Below are 21,442 nucleotides of genomic sequence, written 5' to 3' on the forward strand. Positions count from 1 at the left end.
CGAGGTCGATGCGGCGGTCGATGATGGCGTGGTCAAAGTACCCATTTGGTTTTTATAATTATTTGTTGTGTTTGCTTGCTATCATTTTGTAATTCATGTACAAGATTACCTAGTCCCTTCATTTATTTCAGTTCTCTCCACTTTGATGCAAATCGCCTTTTGATTCTTGTTACCTATCTAAAAGCTTCCAAACACAGTAATTGTACCTAATTATATCACTTTTTCTGGCAGTGTGTTCCAGATAAAATAAGCCAAGGTCTGCTTTGGTTTTGTGAAGGGGAGATTTTGCCTGACAATGCTGTTGATATTCTTTGAGGAAATAAATAACAGGATACACAAAGGAGAGTTAGTGGACATTGTTTTCTTGGATTTTCAGAAGGCCTTTGATAAGGTACCACACTTGATGTTGCCAAACAAAATGGGAGCCCATGGTATCAGAGAAGATATTAGCATGGGTAGAAGATCGGCCGAAAGACAGAAGGCAAAGAGTGGGAATAAAGGGGGCCTTTTCTGGTGTTTTTATGCAGTGGTCAGTGGTGGGCCTGCTACTTTTCACATTATATATTAATATATTCATGATTTGGATGATGGAATTGATGACTTGTGGGCAAGTTTGCTGATGGGTACGAAGATATATGGAGGGACAAGCAGAACAGATGAAGCTGGAGGAATGTAGATGGACTACAATGTGGCAAAGTGTGGGGTCAATCATTTTGGTAGTGGGAATAAAGGCGTAGACTATTTTCTAAATGGAGAGAGAATTCAGAAATCGGGGGTGCAAAGGGATTTGGGAGTGCTGGTGCAGGATTCCCAAATGTTAATTTACAGGTTGAATGGGTTAACAAGGAATGCAAATGCAGCTAGCCTTTGTTTTAGGAGGACTAGAATATAAAAGCAGGGATGTAATGCTGAGGCATTATAGAACACTGGTCTGACAGTATTTGGAGAATTGTGAGCAGTTTTGGGCCCCATATCTGAGGAGCCATGTGGTGGCATTGGAGAAGGTCCAGAGGAGGTATATCAGACTGATCCTGGGGATGATTGGGTTAATGCATGATTAGTGTTTGACGACTCTAGACATGTACTCACTGGAATTTAGAAGGATGTGTGGGGATGTCATTGAAACTTATCAAATAATGTAAGGTATATGTGGAGAGGATGTTTCCACTAATGGAAAAATCCAGGACCAGAGGGCACAGAATAAAAGGACGAACCTTCAGAAAGGTGATGAGGTGGAATTTATTTAGCCATATGGTGATGAATCTGTGGAATTCATTACCATGAACAGCTGTGGAGGCCATTTTGTGAAGTGGAGCTTGATAGGTTCTTGATTAGTAACAGTGTCAAAGGTTACGGGAAGGCAGAGGAATGGGGCAGAGAGGGAAAGATAGATCAGCCATGATGGAATGGCGGACCAGACATGGACTGAATGGCCTAATTCTGCTGCTATGTTTAATGAACTTATGTCAATCACTTTCTGTGTAAAAAATATTTACTCCTCAGGTCCTCTTTAAAATTTCTTTCCCCCGTCTTAAAACCTTGCCCTCTTGTTTTGATTGGACAACTATTGGAAAAAAGATTTGGTCCAACCATGCTTCCCATAATCTTAAGTGTTTCTGTAAGGTTACCCCTCCTGGCAAAATGGACCTATCCAATCTCTTTCCATGATAAAAGTACTCCAATCTAGGAACCATCCTCATGAATCTCCCCAGCACAATAACGTCCGTCCTTTCATGTGGCAACCAGAAGGGCACATGGCCAAGTATGGGCGAATAGGTGTTTTGTGAGATTATGCATGACATTGGCAAACTTGAAATCTTTACATTTTGTTTCCTGCTTTGAGTCATTAATACGAATAATAAACAATTATACGGCAAGAGCCTATTCTTGGATATTCCATTGGTCACACCTTCCAGCCTGAAAAAGACCCACAGTATTTATTCCAATGCTTTGATTTCTCTGCGGCATTCTAGTTTTTCAAGCATGTTGCTGTCTTCCCTCTTTCTCCTCTCTTGATCCAGAAGTCAAGTTTTACATTTGCCAATAAGTCAAAGGTTCATGCCATTTGAATGAACCCAAACAGCTCATAGTCTATGTGCTTCCTGTATTTTTCTGGTGTAGTAAGTGCAAACAGAAGGAATTATAAAATACTGAAATTTGGTTTAAAATATAAAACTTAGACATCACACCAGTCCATGTGATGAAGCTACAGTAATTGTTTATTCCAAGCTTCAATATACATAATCATAAAAGTTATCTCGGAAAGAAATTACCTGTTGTGACAATGAGTCACAAGGATTTTCCTGGTGGCAGGAACCTCAATATAATTGGATTTCCCTCCAATCCTGTAAAAAATGATAGAGAAATTGAAAAGAAAGTCATTTAATTTTAATCATCAAAACCCTCGCATATTTCAGAAAAAAATTATTAAAGTATAAAGATCAATCCATTGTATCTTATTGCATGCATTGTTTTCATAGTTAACAACATTGACAAGTCACTGCACACTGATTATTTTTCTTCCAAAATGCCCTGTGGAGTTAATTGAATGTTCACTGCTGCCTGCAAAATGTAAACGCCCATGGCTCCCATATGGTTTAAGATGAATTCATGATTAGCTTATCACCAAGTGGCAACATTCAGTCTTCCTAAATAAGCAGCAACTCAATCCCATTAACTGGAGTTAATACCCTGTTCAAATTTTTAAAAACACAAATGATCAATTCAAATCTGCAAAGTAAGTACCAGCCATGGGTCATAATTAAAAATACATCCAAATCAATTGTGTAAGTCTCAAGGATTCCTCATGCAATCTTTAAGTGTACAGCATAACAACATTCAAACATAATCAAACTTTGACATTTGTTTGTTGATGATTGTGGAATCTGTTACGGAGAATTGAAGCACAAGTGACCATGGAAATAAAATTAAAATGGCTCTGGTTTTACATTGGTTTTCGGTATATCCAATTGTGCAGAAAAAAAGGAAAAACAATAAAGAAATTCCAGAAGATGGACAAAAAAATGCTGGAGTAACTCAGCAGGATGCTCTGGATAGAAAGAATAAGTGACATTTTGGGGCGAGACCTTTCTTCAGACTTAGAGTCAGGGGAGAGGGAGACACGGAGATAAGGAAGGGCAAGGTGTAAAAATGAGACATCCAAAGAGATGCAGTTCAAGGAAAATGTTGAATAGATCATTTTTAGCTGGGAGAAGATGGTAACAAGGCAAAAAGAGATAACATTTAATCAGGAACAGTTGGAGAACAAGGAAGAGAGAGGGATGGAAAGTGAGGGTTACTTGAAGTTAGAGGTCAATGTTCATACCGCTGGGGTGTAAGCTGCCCAAGCGAAATATGAGGTGCTGTTCCACCAATTTGCGCTGAGCCTCACTCTGACAATGGAGGAGGCCCAGGACAGAAAGGTCAGTGTGGGAATGGGAGGGGGAGTTAAAGTGTTTAGCAACCGGGAGATCAGGTAGGTTTAGGCGGACTGAGCGGATCTGTTCAGCGAAATGATTGCCAAGCCTGTGCTTGGTTTCGCCGACATACAGGAGTCTACATCTGGAACAGCGGATACAGTAGATGAGGTTGGAGGAGGCGCAAGTGAACCTCTGCCTCACCTGAAAAGACTGTCAGAGTCCTTGGACACAGTCGAGGGAGGAGGGAAAGGGACAGGTGTTGCATCTCCTGCGGTTGCAGGGGAAAGTACCTGGGGAGGGGGTGGTTTGGGTGGGAAGGGACAAGTTAACCAGGGTGTTGCGGGAGGAACGGTCTCTACGGAAAGCGAAAAGGGGTGGAGATGGGAAGATGTGGCTAGTGGTGGGATCCTGTTGGAAGTGGCAAAAATGTCTGAGGTTTATGTGCTGTGTGGAACATCTGTTGGGGGGAAGGGGGAGCAAGAGCGGAGCTGCGGGATATTGAGGAGACCCTAATGAGGGTCTCATCCATGACGGGAGAGGTGAAGCCCCATTCCCTAAAGAATGAGGACATCTTACTTGTCCTGGTATGGAACACCTCATCTTGGGCACATATGCAGTGTAGACGGAGGAATTGGGAGTAGGGGATAGAGTCTTCGCGGGACGCAGGGTGGGAAGAGGTGTAGTCTAGATAGCTGTGGGAGTCAGTGAGTTGATAATAGATGTCAGTCGATAGTCCATCTCCTGCGATGGGGACAGTGTGATCAAGAAACGGTAGGGAGATGTCAGAGATGGTCCGAGTGACTTTGAGTGTGAAATTAGTAGTGAAGTTAATGATGTCCATGGGTTCTGCAAGGGTGCAGGAGTCAAAATTTCTGTGCTCAAATTGTATTCAGCTGTAATCTCCATTGTGGATATTATATAGTGATATATATTATAAATATTACATAGTGCTGTCGGCCTTCACATGAATGCACTGGGGTTCCATCAATTGCCTTTTTTACATCCAAACTAATGCTCTTTTTTGACACTTTGACATTTTTCCAGCATTATAGGTTCAGTTGCAAATTAAAAAATCCTTTCACAAAATTGGATGGAATGGAATATTTTATTGTCACATGTGAAATTCTTTGTTTCAATACCCAAGGTATGCAAATAGCTGCCATCTCCGGCACTACATAACTGCAGGTATTATACAGCAGCAAATTCAACAAAATACATTACTATCAACGGTGGCGCAACGGTAGAGTCGCTGCCTTACAGCGCCAGAGACCCGTGTTCGATCCTGACTAGGGGTGCTGTATGGAGTTGGTACGTTCTTCCCGTCACCTACATGGGTTTTCTCCAAGATCTTCAGTTTCCTCCCACATGCCAAAGACACACAGGTTTTGACGGTTAATTGGCTTGGTATGAATGTATAAATGTAAAATTGTCCCTGGTGTGTGTAGGGTAGTGTTATTGTGCAGGGATCGCTGGTCGGTGCGGACTCGGTGGGCCGAAGGGCCTGTTTCCGTGCTGTACCCTTTTAATGAAGCTAATCTAAACTATATGTGTAGGAAGGAACTGCAGATGCTGGTTTAAATCGAAGATAGACACAAAATCCTGGAGTAACTCAGTGAGACAGGCTGAGTCTCAACCCAAAACGTCACCTATTCCTTCTCTCCAGAGATGCTTCCTGTCCCGCTGAGTTACTCCAGCATTTTGTGTCTATCTTTAATCTAAACTATATTATCATTCATTGAGCAACAATTACCCAGTTCCGTGTGAGCAGCTTGTAACTTTTGCTGATTTATTTACCTTCACCCCCCCAGGATATCAAGCTTAAGTAAATTCTTTGTGGAATTCATTCAGTCTGAAGAAGGGTCTCGTCCCAAAACGTCACCTATTCCTTTTCTCCAGAGATGCTGTCTGACCCGCTCAGTTCCTCCAGCTTTTTGAGCCTATCTTCAGTTTAAACTAGTATCTGCAGTTCCTTCCTACTTTCAATCTGCCCTCCTTTCTCTCAGCTCTGACTTCATCACTTAAGTCAAAATTTTGCAACTAAGCTTCCATTGTAATTAGTACGGCGCTTGATGTGGATTTATTGTGCAGTCCAAAACCAATGGCAAATATTATTAACTGCTGATTGAAGGGCAAAAACCTCTTCACCTTTCTCTTCTGCTTACAATTGAAAGAGCACAGACTGCATCAACCGATCGCCAAATATGGGACTGCATTCTCATTAGCCAAGTGGTAGTGACAAATGATGAACTCATTGGCCAAGTATCGGTTTTCATACTACATTCTTATTTCCCTGGTGGACATGAACAAGACAGTTGTGTTCATCTGACAACCATCTGAGCAACCCGACAAGCAGGTTAATCATTAGGTTGTAAGTTATAACTTATTTTATTTCTTTGCTGTTATCTTTTGTATGAAGAGATGTTGGGTCGATTGTTCACTAACGCTTCCTAAGATTACAAGGGAACCTCATAGAGAACCCAGGAAATCCTAACAGCACGGGACAGATGTGCTGAATGGCTCGGAAGTCCAGTCCAGGGGTCACAGTTTAAGGATAAGGCACAAGTCATTTAAGTTGGAAATGAGGAGAAACCTTTCTCTCAGAGAGTGGTGAAGTTGCCTACTACATGAAGTGAAATTATTAAGTATATCAAGACAAAGTTGAATATTTTTACTGGGGTTAGGGGGATCAAGAAATATAGAGAGAAAGCTGGACTGGGTACTAAAATTGGATGGCCAGTCTTGATCATATTGAATTACAGGCTGGTTGGACTAACATATTGGAAACATGTTGGAATCAATTATCTCAATTCATCACATGCCACGCCAAAGGTTACCTTATAAAATGGTGTTCGAAGAAAGACATTAGCATAGATAGAAGATCGCTTAACCAGCTGGAAGCAGTGAGTAGGCATAAGGGTTATTTTAAGGTTGTTAACTGTTAGGGATTACTAGACCAAGTGGACCGGTTGGGCCCAAACCTCTCTTGCATTTGTGCAGCACCCTCTCCTCCCCCCTCCTCTCCCCCCCTCCCTCCCCCCTCTATCCCCCGCACCCACCCCTCCCCCTCCCCCCTCCCTCCTCCCCTCCCCCTTCCCCTCCATCCCCCTCAACCCCCCCTTATCCTCCTTCCACCCCCTCCTTCATCCCTCCCTCCCTAGGTGATAGATTTAAACCTTAAAATGTGAATAACCTTAAAATATATAACACCGATTTCAATTAAACTTCTTCCATTAGCACCAAAGGGACGACGGTGAGTAAGGTGGGCCTAAAATTGCCGCGCTGTCGTTTACCGTCTTGGTTGTAGTTCAGGAACAAACAAACAAACAAACAAACGAGAGTTTTAGTATATAGATTCAAGTAGTTATAAAATGATGTGGAAATTGCAGCCATTAATTCAAAACAAGAACCAATCTTCAGATTATCTGTTCTAATGTACATTGAAAGTAGTAATCAATTTGATATTAAAAATTAAATTTGCAAAATGACAGGCTGTCTACCCACATGACAATGATTCAGTCTCACATGCATTGGCAGAATATAAGACAATGGGGTATGTTTATTGCCCTACTCAAACCAGAAATATTCAGATTGTAAAAAAAGACACTAAATGTTAGAGTAACTCAGCGGGTGAGGAAACATCTCAAGAGAACATTTTGAGTCATGTCCTTTATTGGAACTGTTTTTAATAGAGGAGCAAAAGCTGGAAGAGAGCTTGGGGTGGGACAAAGCCAGGGAAGTTTTCCCCTCTCCCCTGACTAGTCTGAAGAAGGGTCTCGACCCGAAACGTCACCCATTCCTTCTCTCCAGAGATGCTGCCTGTCACGCTGAGTTACTCCGGCATTTTGTGTCGATCCAGGGAAGTGAAAGGTGGATCAAAGAGCAGCAGGAATCAGCGAGGGTGAGCAGCCAGTGAAGTCTCGCAGGATTCCCATTGGAGAGAGGAGAACTTCTTCAAAGTAGACATAATTGGAGGAGATTCTGCACTACAGCAAGTGTTTTGAGTCTACATCTCCTCAGCATCTGCAGTGTCTCGTGTCTCCAATATTCACCTTAAGTTATTTCGCTCCATGGTGATAGAGACGAAGGAAGCTTCCAGACCAGAATTATTTTGTCACATGACGCATTAAGCGTGGCTATCGACATATTTATTTGTCTTCAATTATTGGGGTATTCGTGTACTCAAGAAAGCCAGCTCTTACAACACTAATTTTGGGTGTCTATGTTCTTTGCCCTCAGAAGATTTTTAGACCATCAATTTGAATTATTGTGTCCCAGCCAAGATGTTTGAATAGTCAGAGATATCCTGGCAACTACAGTATGCTCACAATATAAATAGGTAATCCTGCAAAATTACTTCTCTACACTCAAAATGGTAAAGCTTAGTAGTTAATTAAAGGCCATCAAAGCTGCATTTATTTTTATCTCCATTTGCTTTGCTGTCACCTTCTCCTCGCTAACAATGATATATTCTACATTTTCCTTGATCTCATCTCCTTTGACGTCTCATTTTCACACACCTTACCCTTCCTTATCTCTATGTCTCCCTCTCCCCTGACTCTCAGTCTGAAGAAGGATCTCGACCCGAAACGTCACCCATTCCTTCTCTCCAGAGATGCTGCCGGTCCCGCTGAGTTACTCCAGCATTTTGTGTCTATCTTTGGTGTAAACCAGCATCTGCAGTTCTTTCCTACACATTTGATCATTTATTGGTGACTTTGGCAAATCCCATCCTTCATCCGGGAAGGAGAGAAACGGAAGACTACCACCTCGCCTCTCAACGCATGCCCACTGAGCGCAGCCAGAGACTGGGAAATGCGGGTTGACCTAGGCCAGAGGCTTTCCTTCCCAGTTGAAATCGCAGCTATCAACCTGCGACCAGACCTCGTCCTCTGGTCCAACTCCTGTCGCCATGTTTTCATCATTGACCTGACGGTGCCCTGGGAGGAGGCTGTGGACGAGGCATATGAAAGGAAAAGGCTGAGATATTCCAACCGCAGTAGAGGCAGAGGAGCGAGGTTGGAGTGTAAGGGTCCAGTGGAGGTGGGGTGCAGGGGCATTGGGGTGCAGGGGCATTCCACTGCAAGGCTCCTGAGGAAAGTAGGAGTCAGAGGGCAGGCCCAAAGGAGGGCAATAGACAATAGACAATAGGTGCAGGAGTAGGCCATTCAGCCCTTCGAGCCAGCACCGCCATTCAATGTGATCATGGCTGATCACTCTCAATCAGTACCCCGTTCCTGCCTTCTCCCCATACCCCCTTACTCCGCTATCCTTAAGAGCTCTATCCAGCTCTCTCTTGAAAGCATCCAACGAACTGGCCTCCACTGCCTTCTGAGGCAGAGAATTCCACCCCTTCACCACTCTCTGACTGAAAAGGTTTTTCCTCATCTCCGTTCTAAATGGCCTACCCCTTATTCTTAAACTGTGGCCCCTTGTTCTGGACTCCCCCAACATTGGGAACATGTTTCCTGCCTCTAATGTGTCCAATCCCCTAATTATCTTATATGTTTCAATAAGATCCCCCCTCATCCTTCTAAATTCCAGTGTATACAAGCCTAATTGCTCCAGCCTTTGCAAGCAAAGAACTTGCAAATGCCGCTGAACGGAGCAGTCACTGGCTGTGGCTGAAAAGAAAAGATACTGTCTGGGCTGCCACGTGACCATCTAGAGGCTAACCATAAGACACACACCCAGGTCTGATCACCCTGCGGTGGGCCTGCCTCGACTGAGGGTGTCTTGTGATAAAAGGCCGAAACACCCAGTGACGTTGAGGTACACAACTGATGATGTGTCTGAATGGTAGCAACATCACCTAGTGGTCACCCCCAAGAACAACACCTGTCAATTGTAGTGCAAACCTTAGGGATTGTAACATCTAGTCCTACTAATCAATCTAAAACATATATAAATTGAATGTACTGTGAGTGTGAGGATTCTACAGATGTGGTCTCCAAGGGAATGTCGGTTTCTCTTGATGAATAAAGACTTTTATATAAATCAGCTTCAGACTCAGTTCAAAAGGTCACAACATTAACCTGCAATCAGTGCAGTGTTGCAGGAATCGTAGCTGGCATGTCAACTTTCTCTGATGCATCAATGATTTAGAGCAAGGAAGCAAATGTACTGTAGCAAAGTGTTCAGAACATTCTAAAGGTGGGGTGTGGAGGAAGGAACTGCAGATGCTGGTTTAAACCAAAGATAGACACAAAAAGCAGGAGTAACTCAGCGGGACAGGCAGCATCACTGGAGAGAAGGAATGGGTGATGTTTCTTCAGTCTGAGAGTCAGGGGAGAGGGATCTGAAGATGAAGATGCTGCATGTCCCGCTGAGTTACTCCAGCTTTCTGTGTCTATCTTCATTCTAAAGATGGGGGTTGGGGCTGGGGAGATAAGTTGTAAGTAAGATAGAAACGTCCACTGGGATAATAATGGGCATTGAGACATCATCCTATGAGGGAAGGATGTATGGGGTTGGACTGAACTGAATGGAGTTTAGGACAACGAGAGAAAACAGCATGTGAGATATTTAGGGGATTGGAAGGGATCGGTGGGAGGTTGCTTCCCCAATGGGCATAGCCTCAGAAGAAGGGGGGCACCCATTTGAGACTGTGATTGAGGAAGAATTTCTTCTCTCAATCCTTGGAACTCCTAACTCCAGAAAGCAGTAGAGGCCAAATCCTTGATTGCATTCAAAGGTGAGATCGACAGGTTTATAATCAGGGAAGTATAATGGCATTAGGATGGACAGGTGGTTTTGGGAAAAGCTGGACCAGTCATGATCCTATTTCAGAGTGCAGCACACTCGAGGAGCTGGATGACCTACATCGGTTTTATTTCTTATTATAGTTTGGACATGGTTTATGGATGAGGGAAAAACCTTAAGATGTCAGGAAGTAAATCACTTGCCTGGCTCACTTACTTGCTCTTGCAGTGACTGTGTTTATTGGTCTGGTCCAATTAAGTTCTGGTAAATGCTGCCCTGAGGGTGTTGATGGTGGGCGATTCGGAAATAGTAACGCCATCAAATATCAAGAGTAGGTGTTTAGACGGTCTCTTGTTGGAGATAGTCATCGCTTGGCACTTTACTACTTTCTATTATCTAACCTGGCCTGAATGAAATATACTTGGATAGCACAGGAGAGGGACACAGGCCAACTGTGGGCAAATGGGATTAGGGTAGTTAGCCATCACAATGGGCACGGATAAGCCTGTCTCTGTGCTGTACATTTCCATGATTCTATGACACTATTGACAACGCCGGGTGGCGCCTTCAGCAATGGCAGCTTCTTATACACTGGAATTTAGAAGGATGAGAGGAGATCTTATCGAAATGTATAAGATTATTAAGGGGTTGGACACGTTAGAGGCAGGAAACATGTTCCCAATGTTGGGGGAGTCCAGAACAAGGGGCCACAGATTAAGAATAAGGGGTAGGCCATTTAGAACTGAGATGAGGAAAAACTTTTTCAGTCAGAGAGTTGTGAATCTGTGGAATTCTCTGCATCAGAAGGCAGTGGAGGCCAATTCTTTGAATGCATTCAAGAGAGAGCTAGATAGAGCTCTTAAGGATAGCGGAGTCAGGGGGTATGGGGAGAAGGCAGGAACGGGGTAATGATTAAGAATGATCAGCCATGATCACATTGAATGGCGGTGCTGGCTCAAAGGGTTGAATGTCCTCCTCCTGCACCTATTGTCTATTGTCTATTGCCAACAGTTCATAATTTTTGTTATTTTTAGTGTGTTTTAAAAGTATGTGCTAATATTCTCTGGTTTGTTTTATGTGGGAGGTGGGGGAGGACGTTGGGGGAAACTTGTATCAATCTCTTACCTTGCCGGAGATGTGATTGTTTTCCGGATTGTATCTCTGGTCACTCTACGGCTTAACATCATGGAGCTGGCGGCCTTGCTCGATACTGACTTTGAGCCCCACCCTGGGGCCTTGGACTTATCATCGGAAGCCGCGAACCCTTGCCTGGGATCGCGCTCCAACTGCGGCCTGCGGATTTCAACATCGAGGAGCTCGCAGTCTCGGGTAGAGACTGATGTCGGGAAGCTCCAAGCCACACGAGGTTCGACCAAATCTGACCCGGGGTCCAATCACCCGGCAAGGGGAACTGAGATCCCCCGATGCGGCAACGTGATCGCCCCGACGCAGAGGGCTCGACCGCTGGCTGCGGGAGCCAAGGTCGCTCCAACAACGGAAGGTTCGAGTGCTCCAACCGCCGGAGAACAAAGAAGGGAAGATGATTGAACTTTTTGTGCCTTCACAGCGTGGAATGTGGGGAAGTCGCTGTGGTGGATGTTCATGGTAAAAAATTATTTGGGCGTCTTGTTGCTCTTTATTGGTATGATTGTATGGCAAATCAAATTCCTCGTATGTTGCAATATAAACGTAGCTAATAAATTACTATTATGATTATGATTATGATTATGATTAAGATTATGATTGATTAGGATTATGATCTTCCACCTTGCTCTTAATCGATTAAGAGAATGGGTGGTAATTATTTAGATTGGACTTGACCTGCTTATTTAAAACTGGTTATATCTGGGTAATTTTCCTTGGTGCAGCTAGCTCGAGCTCAAATCTTGAGTACTATAACTAAGTTGTTGTATGCTACTGAAGCCTTTTCTATATAGTGATTTTTGAAAAACTGTTTTTTGATGCCACATCAAAATGAATTGAGTTGTCTGAAAAATTGGTTTCTTTGAAAGTGGTTATCTCTGGGAGAAGTCAAGATGGATGCAGAATTTTGAACTAATCTGTTTGCTGTGGGATTCCTATAACATGCTGCTTTTGCTGTTTAGTAGGAATATACCCTGATCAGCCAAAACATTATGACCTGATGATGACCAGCTGCCTAATATGCTGTTGGTCCTCCGTGTGCAGCCCCATGTGCAGCAGGGTGCGATGCACTGTGTATTGTGACACATTCCTCCCGTGACCACCATTAAAACTTTCTGTGACTTGTGCCACAGTAGACCTTCTGTCAGTTCAGACCAGACGGGACAGCCTTCGTCGACCTCGCGCATCGATGAGCCTTGGGCACCCAACACCTTGTCGTTGGTTTGTGGTTTTTCCCTCCTCAGTCCACTATCAGTAGATACTCACCACTGCTGACCGGGAGCACCACACAAGCCTTGTCATTTCAGAGATGCTCTGACCCAGTCGTCTGGCCATAACATTTGGCCCTTGTCAAAGTCGCTCAGGTCTTTACTCCTGCCCATTTCTCCTGCATCCAACACATCAACTTCAAGAACTGACTGTTCACTTGCTGCCTAATATATCCCACCCCTTGACAGGTGCCATTGTAACAAGATAATCAATGTTATTCACTTTGCCTGTCAGTGATCATAATGTTTTGGCTGATCGGTGTATTTCTGTGTTGCGACACTTGTTGGTGGAAACTGAAGTCCCCAAGGCAGGATGCACTTGCTACTTTCAGCATATAACGTCAGCCGAGAGGACACTCGATGGAACTCGGAATGAGGGTCACTTGTAATTTTAAACTTGACGTCACGGGGTCCAGAGTCAGTGCGGATTATTCATAGGGGCTATTACTTTCTACCACTGCATTGCCATCTCTGATGGATCTACCCTCTGGAGGGACACCCATTGATTGTTGTTGAGTAAACTGGCATTCTGTCTCTACGATAAGTAGGATCAGCCTGTGATCTGGTTCTCACAATTTAACCAGCGGTCTCCAGGTATTTTTGAGATGGACTTTGCAATGTCCACTGGATGCCTAGACCCTATCCATCTCCCCTGGGGTTTGGAATCACAGTATGTGTGAGGAGATAAGATTTCTTCGCCAGAAGGGCATTCGTGCACGAGAAGTGTTTTTATAACAATCCAATAATTTTATAGTCATCGTAAGCAATGACTCCAGAGACGCAAGAGGCCCTTGTTCAACCATTTGCCCATCAACCCCAAGCCCTCACTGGCATCCACCTATTACCAGCCAGGTCTTCTCCTGCCCCGCCTCTCTTCCAGCTTTCTTCTTCCCACCCCAACTACAATCAGTCTGAAGAAGGGTCCCGACTCCAAAACATTAGCTTTCCATATTCGCAAGAGATGATGCCTGATCCGTTGAGTTACTCCAGCACGTGTGTCATTTCTTGTAAACCAGCATCTGCAGTTCCATGCTTCTAGGTTGATACAGTCTGTATTTATCCTTTTCCTGTTGTAATGAGGCAATGTTGTAATGAGACTGGCTGGCCTGTTTCAGATGCCACCCTGCTCCCTGTGGAGATAGAATTGTAGTATGGGTGAGGATGGTAGATTTATTCTCCAGAAGGGCTTAATATAAAAATCCTGGAGGGTTTTTATAACAATCCAGTGATTTTGTAGTTATCGTAAGCAATGATTTCAGACACAAGAAAGTGCAAACTGTAGGTTCAGGTGCTCCTCCTCTAACCTCATCTACACCATCGACCCCGATGTGGCCACCTGTACATTGGTGCCACAACCACAGACTCAGTGACTGCTTTGCCAAATGTTTGCACTCATTCCACCAAAGTCTACTGGATCGCCCGGTTGCTAATCATTTTAACTCCCTTCCCATTCCCATACTGAACTTTATGTCCAGGGATTCCTCCATTGCCAGAGTGAGGCCACATGCAAACTGGAGGAACAGCACCCCATATTCGGCTTGGGTAACTTACATTGAATTCTTCAATTTCAGATAACTAACCCACAAGCCCTCTTCCTCCTCCCTTTACACCCCCAAGAACCCCCTGCCCACCCTTTCTCACCCCCCCCAACCCACTCCCGTCCCCTGAACCCTGGCTAACCTTGCACTCTTTTCTCCACTTCCCCCCTCCACCCCCCCCCCCCCGCCCATCCCCATTCCATTTGCATCGTTTCCAATGGCTACACAATTCACAACTTTTCTATCTCCAAGCTTAACAATTAGCAACTCTTTATCCTTTTCAGGTTTACATCTGTCTTTTCATCCCTGACCTTCATCCAACAATCAAAATCCCCCCTCGCCCATGTTCACCTATTACCGGCCATGCTCTGTCCAGTTCCTCCCCTCTTCCAGCTTTCTTTCCCACTCCCCTGCAATCAGCCTGAAGAAGGGTCCCGACCCAAACTGTCACCTATCCATGTTCTCCAGGGATGCTGCCTGACCTGCTGAGCTACTCCAGCATTTTGTGTCTTTCCTGTTGATGCTGGAATCTGGAGGAAGTCAAAAGGTCGAGCAGCATTTGTGAATGGAAAGGAATCATGGTTCATTGACAGGTGCTGCATGACCAACTGGGTTCATTCAGCGGATTGTTTGTTGGTCCATGTGGTCGGGAATTTGGAGAATTATAAGGAAGATGAGTAGGTTATAATTTGGTTAACACTCGAGCCCACATACTGGGGAAGCATGATGGGAAAAATAGCCAACAATGTAGTTAAAATAGCTAAATATAGCTCACTGTGATGGATGTTTCTTTGATGGATGTTTCTTTTTTTGTGTGTTTTTGGGGTTGGGTAATTTTAATGCCTATTTAATGCTTTTATTGTTGGACTGTGTTTTGGGGGTTTTGGGGTTGTGTAATTTGAATGCATATTTAATGCTTTTATTGTTGGACTGTGGGTGACCGAATTTCGTCCAATATTGGATGACAAATAAAGCTATCTATCTATCTATCTATCTATCTATCTATCTATCTATCTATCTAAAGCTGAAATATTCTGCTGGGAAGTGCAGGCTTTCTTATTTATTGGGGGGAGCATAGTCCTTTGCAGTTCTGTCTAGTTTCTTATCTGTCGCAATTCTGAATGCATTCAAGAAAGAGCTAGATAGAGCTCTTAAGGATAGCAGATTCAGGGGATATGGGAAGAAGGCAGGAACAGGGTACTGATTGAGAATGATCAGCCATGATCACATTGAATGGCGGTGCTGGCTCGAAGGGCCAAATGGCCTACTCCTGCACCTATTGTCTATAACCTTGCATTACAACTGCTCTTTGTCGCTGTGTTTAGCAAGCAAGTCTCCCAAAGGTTAACAAACAACCTCTTTTACGAGGGGACTCCATTTGATGAGTAGAATCTGGACATTTACAGCATCTACCTGTTAGATATATGGGAGGCTTTACAAAACAACAACAAACGTAAGATTAAAAGTTGACTCTGGGGAAAGACAAAGATGAAAGGTTACAGAGTCATTGATTAATGATGGTTTATTTCAACTCCACAAATAACCATTGAGGGTATAAAAATCCAACAGTTACTGTAGGATTTGGAAGCAACTTGGGCTTGCTCACACTGCTTCTCGATGTACATCGCTAATAAACCGACTTGTTCGATGCCACCACAGATCTATGAGCTGTTTTATTTTGTGTCTGTGCCTATCTGAGTAAAGTTAGATATAGGGTATGGGTAATGTTCAAAATTCCCACCTACAGTCCATAATCATTGATTCGTTTTTCTCGATGATTAACAAAATTACAATTTTGCAGCCACCATATTATGATTTAAGCTCTTACCTCTGGACTTCACATCTAACTCTCTGGGTTACCGCTCTTACAATTTAACTACAGAATTATTAAAGCATTATGTAGATTAAACAGATATACTTAGGTTTAGGGTTTAGAGTTTAGAGTTACTCTAGCATTTTGTGTCTACCTTCGATTTAAACCAGCATTTGCAGTTCTTTCCTATACTTATGTTTATTTGGATTTCCTTCATTAGCTTGGAAATAGCAACATTTGTAGAATTTTTCTCACAAAAAAACTATTGATTAGATAGTATTATCATTAAAATGAATTCTACTTGAGAGTGCAGGCATTGGACATGTTGAGCTAAGTTTTCCTTTGCCAGTCTTCATTACTTTCATTTAATCTGAATAGAGTGATTACATTGCCTGCATTGACAGCTTCTTTGAAGTATCCCTAAATTTTTCCACAGGAACGTTCATTATATGGTTCATTTCTAACATAAAAGTGGTCAGGGATTTTGGATACAGCCCCAATGCTCTCTGATGTTTACAATGTAAGTCTTGACTGAAATTCAGTTGCTATTGTTTTCTGGCTGTGTAAAAAGTGTTTCCACTTCCCCAGAGTGTAAAGACAGATGTTTCCACCAGTGGGCGAGTCTAGGTCATAATCTCAGAATTAAAGGGCGTTCTTTTAGGAAGGAGATGATCAAAAATTTGTTTTGTCAGAGAGTGGTGAGTCTGTGGAATTATTTGCCACAAAAGGCTGTGGAGGCCAAGTCACTGGATATATTTAGGGCAGAGATAGATAGATTCTTGATTAGTAGAGGTGTCAGAGGTTATGAGGAGAAGGCAGGAGAATGGTGTTAGGAGGGTGAGATAGATCAGCTATGATTGAATGGCAGAGTAGACTTGATGGGCTGGATGGCCTAATTCTACTCCTATCTCCTATGACCTTATGACCTTAATCCTTACAAAAAAGGAATTTTCTTGCAGTCTCAATAGTCTTCAATCCATTCCAAATTAAGTGTCAAAAATGAAAGAGGGATGAAGATAATAATGTAATAAATATATCAGAAAATGGAAATAAAACTTATTTTTGTAATAATTTTCCTATGTGGATGATGTGTTGGTAAACCAGAAAAGTATGCATTAAATTATTTCAGCATAAAAGATATCGTCAGTATTTTCTTACGAAGCAGACAATGTAAACATTTGTGCTTAATTAGTATCCAAACTTGAGTGTCAGTGGTAGGTTCAGATTGGTGCAATAACCTGCAAATCAATTTATTTGCATTTTAGTTTATCATTTTCTCCAAGCCATAGTTTGAATGTGATTTATTATGTGAACACTCCAACAAGGCTGAAGAAGAAGAAAATGTTTCTCCAATTGATTCCTGAGATGGGAAGATTTTTATTTGAGGGGAAGAGTATTTAGATTGAGCATGCGTTCATCAGAATATAAAAGAATGGGGACTGATCACATCGGAATAGACAAAGTTATTACATGGCTGTCAGGATAAATGTAAGGATGTCGTTTCCCCTGGCTGGCGTGTCTTGAATCAAAGTTTAGTCTGAAAATAGGGGATCAGCCATTCAGATTGGAAGTAGAGCAATTTTTTTAAATCAAAGAGGCATCTGAGGCTTATTCGGATAAATATTTGGGTGTTAAGGAAATCAGAGGATAAGCGATTTGTTCTGGAAAGTAGCACAGTCCTTGCATAGTAGAGCAGACAAGAGGGGTTGAGTGACCTGCTTGTGTTTCTGCTTCTTATGTAAAAATTGTTGTTGGAATATTTGTTTTCTTTAATGAAATTTGTATTTTATTGTATGTGGTCTTTTGGGATTCCAAATAACGATTTCCAAAAAAAAACTTTAATTACAGTAAAGCTGCTTCTCTAGCAAATTGAGAAATCCAATATCTTTGTTTGTCTCTCATATCTTACTGGTTTCATTGCCAGCACGCTCGTTGTCACAATGTATTATTTATGAGTGCTCTAAGCAAGGTTAGTGTATTATCCAGTAAGGCAGCTCTAAATAAAACTGTCAGTAAATGGGAAGATATGTCCAACAAATCTTCGGACAAAAGAATACCATCCAGACCTTGAACCTACCGTGTTTGTTGATCACCTCTTGCGTCTTTACTCAGTCTTTCTTAAATTTTTGTCAAATGAAATGGATTTTCTAGTTAGTAACAAGTGTCTGTATCAGTGCTAAGGCAATTAAATTGCACAGATTCATTAATTTAAGTATACCGAACAAGTTAATCTAATAAAAAATAATCTCAGGTGTACAAAACGTATTTACTGCATAATCTGTTTTAATCAGAGTGGCACCACTACCCGCACTAAATTGATATCCCTTTGAATTCATTCATTCAGTGTTGGCCGATCTCCAGCTATAATTCAATATTACGTTATTGTGGCTATATTGAGAGTTATGGGCACTGTTTACAGTAACTATTTTAATCTTAATGTAGCATGGCTTTTTTTTCTAATTTGATGATTTATTTTCTCTCAATGTACTTTCAAAGGTTCAAAATGTTCTTGGGGGACTTGATAGGGTCCAGATTGAAATATTAAAAAAAATGAATTTCCACCATCAGGGTGAAAACGAATTATATATTAGCGGCATGGTGGCGCCGCGGTAGAGTTGCTGCCTTGTAGCGCTTGTAGCGCTAGAGACGCAAGTTCGATCCCGACTGCAGGTGCTGTCTGTACGGAGTTTGTACGTTCTCCTCGTGACAGTGACAGTGTGGGTTATCTCAGAGATCTTCAGTTTCCTCCCACACTCCAAAGACGTACAGGTATGTAGGTTAATTGGCTTGCATCTCTAAACTAAAAAAACTAAAACGTTGTTATCCAAAAGGGCAATGAATGCCTTTTGCAAGATGAAAAACATTAAAAATATCCTGGACCAAGGCCTGTTCAAAGGTCTAAGCGTAAAACTCCCAATAGAGCCTACATTTCGATAATTGCTGTTTGGTTACCCTTAGCAAAATTTTAGGTATAAAAACAGATTATTTATGCTTTCAGGATGTACTTGTTGTGAAATGTTCTTGTTAGCTACTTATCCAACTATAAGAAATGTGGTATTGTGGTTGACTAATTCTTCTTATCAATGTAGTATGAAAAGAAATATCTCTCTCCACATTCCATTGCAATAAGAATTAATGGCGTGTTGAAATGTGGAATGCAATTAGTTCCCTTGTGTATAATTGAAGACTTGAAATTTTAGAGTTTAGATTCATTTTTTGTTTCATATTCTATCATCTGTCATTGGTGAAGAAAAGGCTTGGTTTAGTGACCTTTGTGTTTGTTTGCTCTGTGGCATTCAGTGGAGAAATGTCCTCTGACTGCTGACGAGAGACAGTCCAGAACTGCCCTGTTAAAATTCACATATTTTTGGTTGCTTGGATGTAAAGATATGTGCTCTCATTGCATTGTATTTACAGCAGACATTCAATTTTGCTTGGTGATTTAATTGGGGGGGGGGACTATATTTCCTTCTTATACGATGAAGCTGAGCAAGCAGATTAATGCAATGACTAGCTGCTGCTAATGAAAGTGTTGGCAACACCACTATTCCCACGGAGCCGTGCTGCGAGGTGGCAATTAAATACAGATTATTTTTTTCTCTGCACTGCTCTCAGGGAATCTGCATAATATTTTGTGTGGTTTGACTTTGTCTCACTCTGTCATGTGCAATTATAACCTGTTGTGCCCTGCAGAATCTTGTTATCCAAAAAGCCAGACCATGAATGCAGTTGGGGACAATGGCTCACAGGCAGAACCATTCAAAACACGACTTAGTGGGCACTGAACTGGCATCAAAGGGTAAATGTTTATCTTAATTGCCACTTTCTTCAATCTCTTTCCCTGGGTTCAACTTAAGGGCCAATCAGAACATATTTGGGAAAACAACAATATATTAGACTTCTTTGCCCCTCAGTTTTTTGAGAAAGCCAAATTCTTCATAGAGTCATAAAGCATGGAAATAGGCCCTTCGGCCCACCAAGTCCACGCAAACCCATCGTCAAACTAATTCAATGTTATCCCATGTTGCCACGGACAGTGATTTTGTACTACACCCTGATGCTGAGTCTTCATTGAATAGTGGGAATGTTTTAAATGACACTTATCATGGTCTAAAAGGAAGGGACTGTAATCGACATTCCAACTCTCAGAGGCTAAAGACCAGTACATTGAGTTCAATCTATCCTTTCGATGACAGAGTTGTAGTTTTGGCGAAGGTAAGGAAGTCTTGCTATGATTCTAGTCTCCAGAATAATGCCTGCCAGTTGTTCAACATCTTCAGGATCATATGCCAGAGCCTGCATATAGCTGTGATACCAAACAACTATCCTGTTATTTTAGTAAACACCCATGACTTCCATAATCCAAAACCCAGAAGAAACCTAGTCTTGTACATATTCCTTACAACCTCAACTCCCTTGAGTTTTCATATAGGGAGGAAACTGCAACTGGAACTGTCCGATTCACCTCCACCACTTTGCAGACATTGCAATTTGATCTGGAACTGTTGTGTTGCAATGCAGCAAACTGTAATCTGCACTCTGGATCTTTTCCTTTGCTCTACCTATTGTACTTAAGTTTGACTTGATTGTGTCTATGTACAGTATTATCGGATTCTCAATCTGAAGAAGGGCCCAGATCCGAAATGTCACCCACCCTTTTCCTCCAGAGATGCTGCCTGACCCGCTGAGTTACTCCAGCACTTTGAGTTTATCGTCAGTCTCATCTGATTCGATTGGATACTATGCAAAACAAAGCTTTTCCATGTACTTTGGTACATGGGACATTAATAAATCTAAACCTAAACTTAAGTCTATTCCAGCTCCACACATTCAGAATACAGTTTCACTCCTAGTGCCCCAAGAATAAATCTTTGAGCTATTGAAGAGTTATGAAACATACATATAATGCAGAGAGGAGACAGTGAAGCAAGGGAAGCAATATTGTTTGGGGTGAGCTTGACCTTTACATGCTATGCCATGTATTCGAGAGAGAGCTAGATACAGCTCTTAGGGCTAACGGAATCAAAGGATATGGGGAGAAAGCAGGAACGGGGTACTGATTTTGGATGATCGGCCATGATTATATTGAATGATGGTGCTGGATTGAAGGGTCGAATGGCCTAATACTGCACCTATTTTCTATGTTTCTATGTTTCTATCATTAACGTCATTGGCATTAACTTCATTATTATCCAAGAAAAAACATAATTTCTATCCTTACTGCTCCTGTTCTTCATCCCTCCTTATGTCCTTACAGGCCAGCTCGCGGATCAGAAGGAAATGATGCTGCAGGCTAAAAATGTGAACACAGCTTTCCTGTCATTTAGAGAAGAGAACAGAAATAAACACTGCATTCGACTCTGCAAGCGATCTATATATGTGGATCCATGTCACAATTAAGTCGCTGATCTTGCTATCTCTCATGGCTGAAGCTAAATGCATTTGAATTGATTGAATGAAAGATACAGCATGGAAACAGGCCCTTTGGTCCACTGAGTCTACATCGACCATCTGTTCTCCAACTTTAGATAGCTCCTCTATACCTCTCTTCCCCTCCCCCTT

Source organism: Rhinoraja longicauda, chromosome 1, assembly GCF_053455715.1.
Source record: "Rhinoraja longicauda isolate Sanriku21f chromosome 1, sRhiLon1.1, whole genome shotgun sequence".
Lineage (NCBI taxonomy): Eukaryota > Metazoa > Chordata > Chondrichthyes > Rajiformes > Arhynchobatidae > Rhinoraja > Rhinoraja longicauda.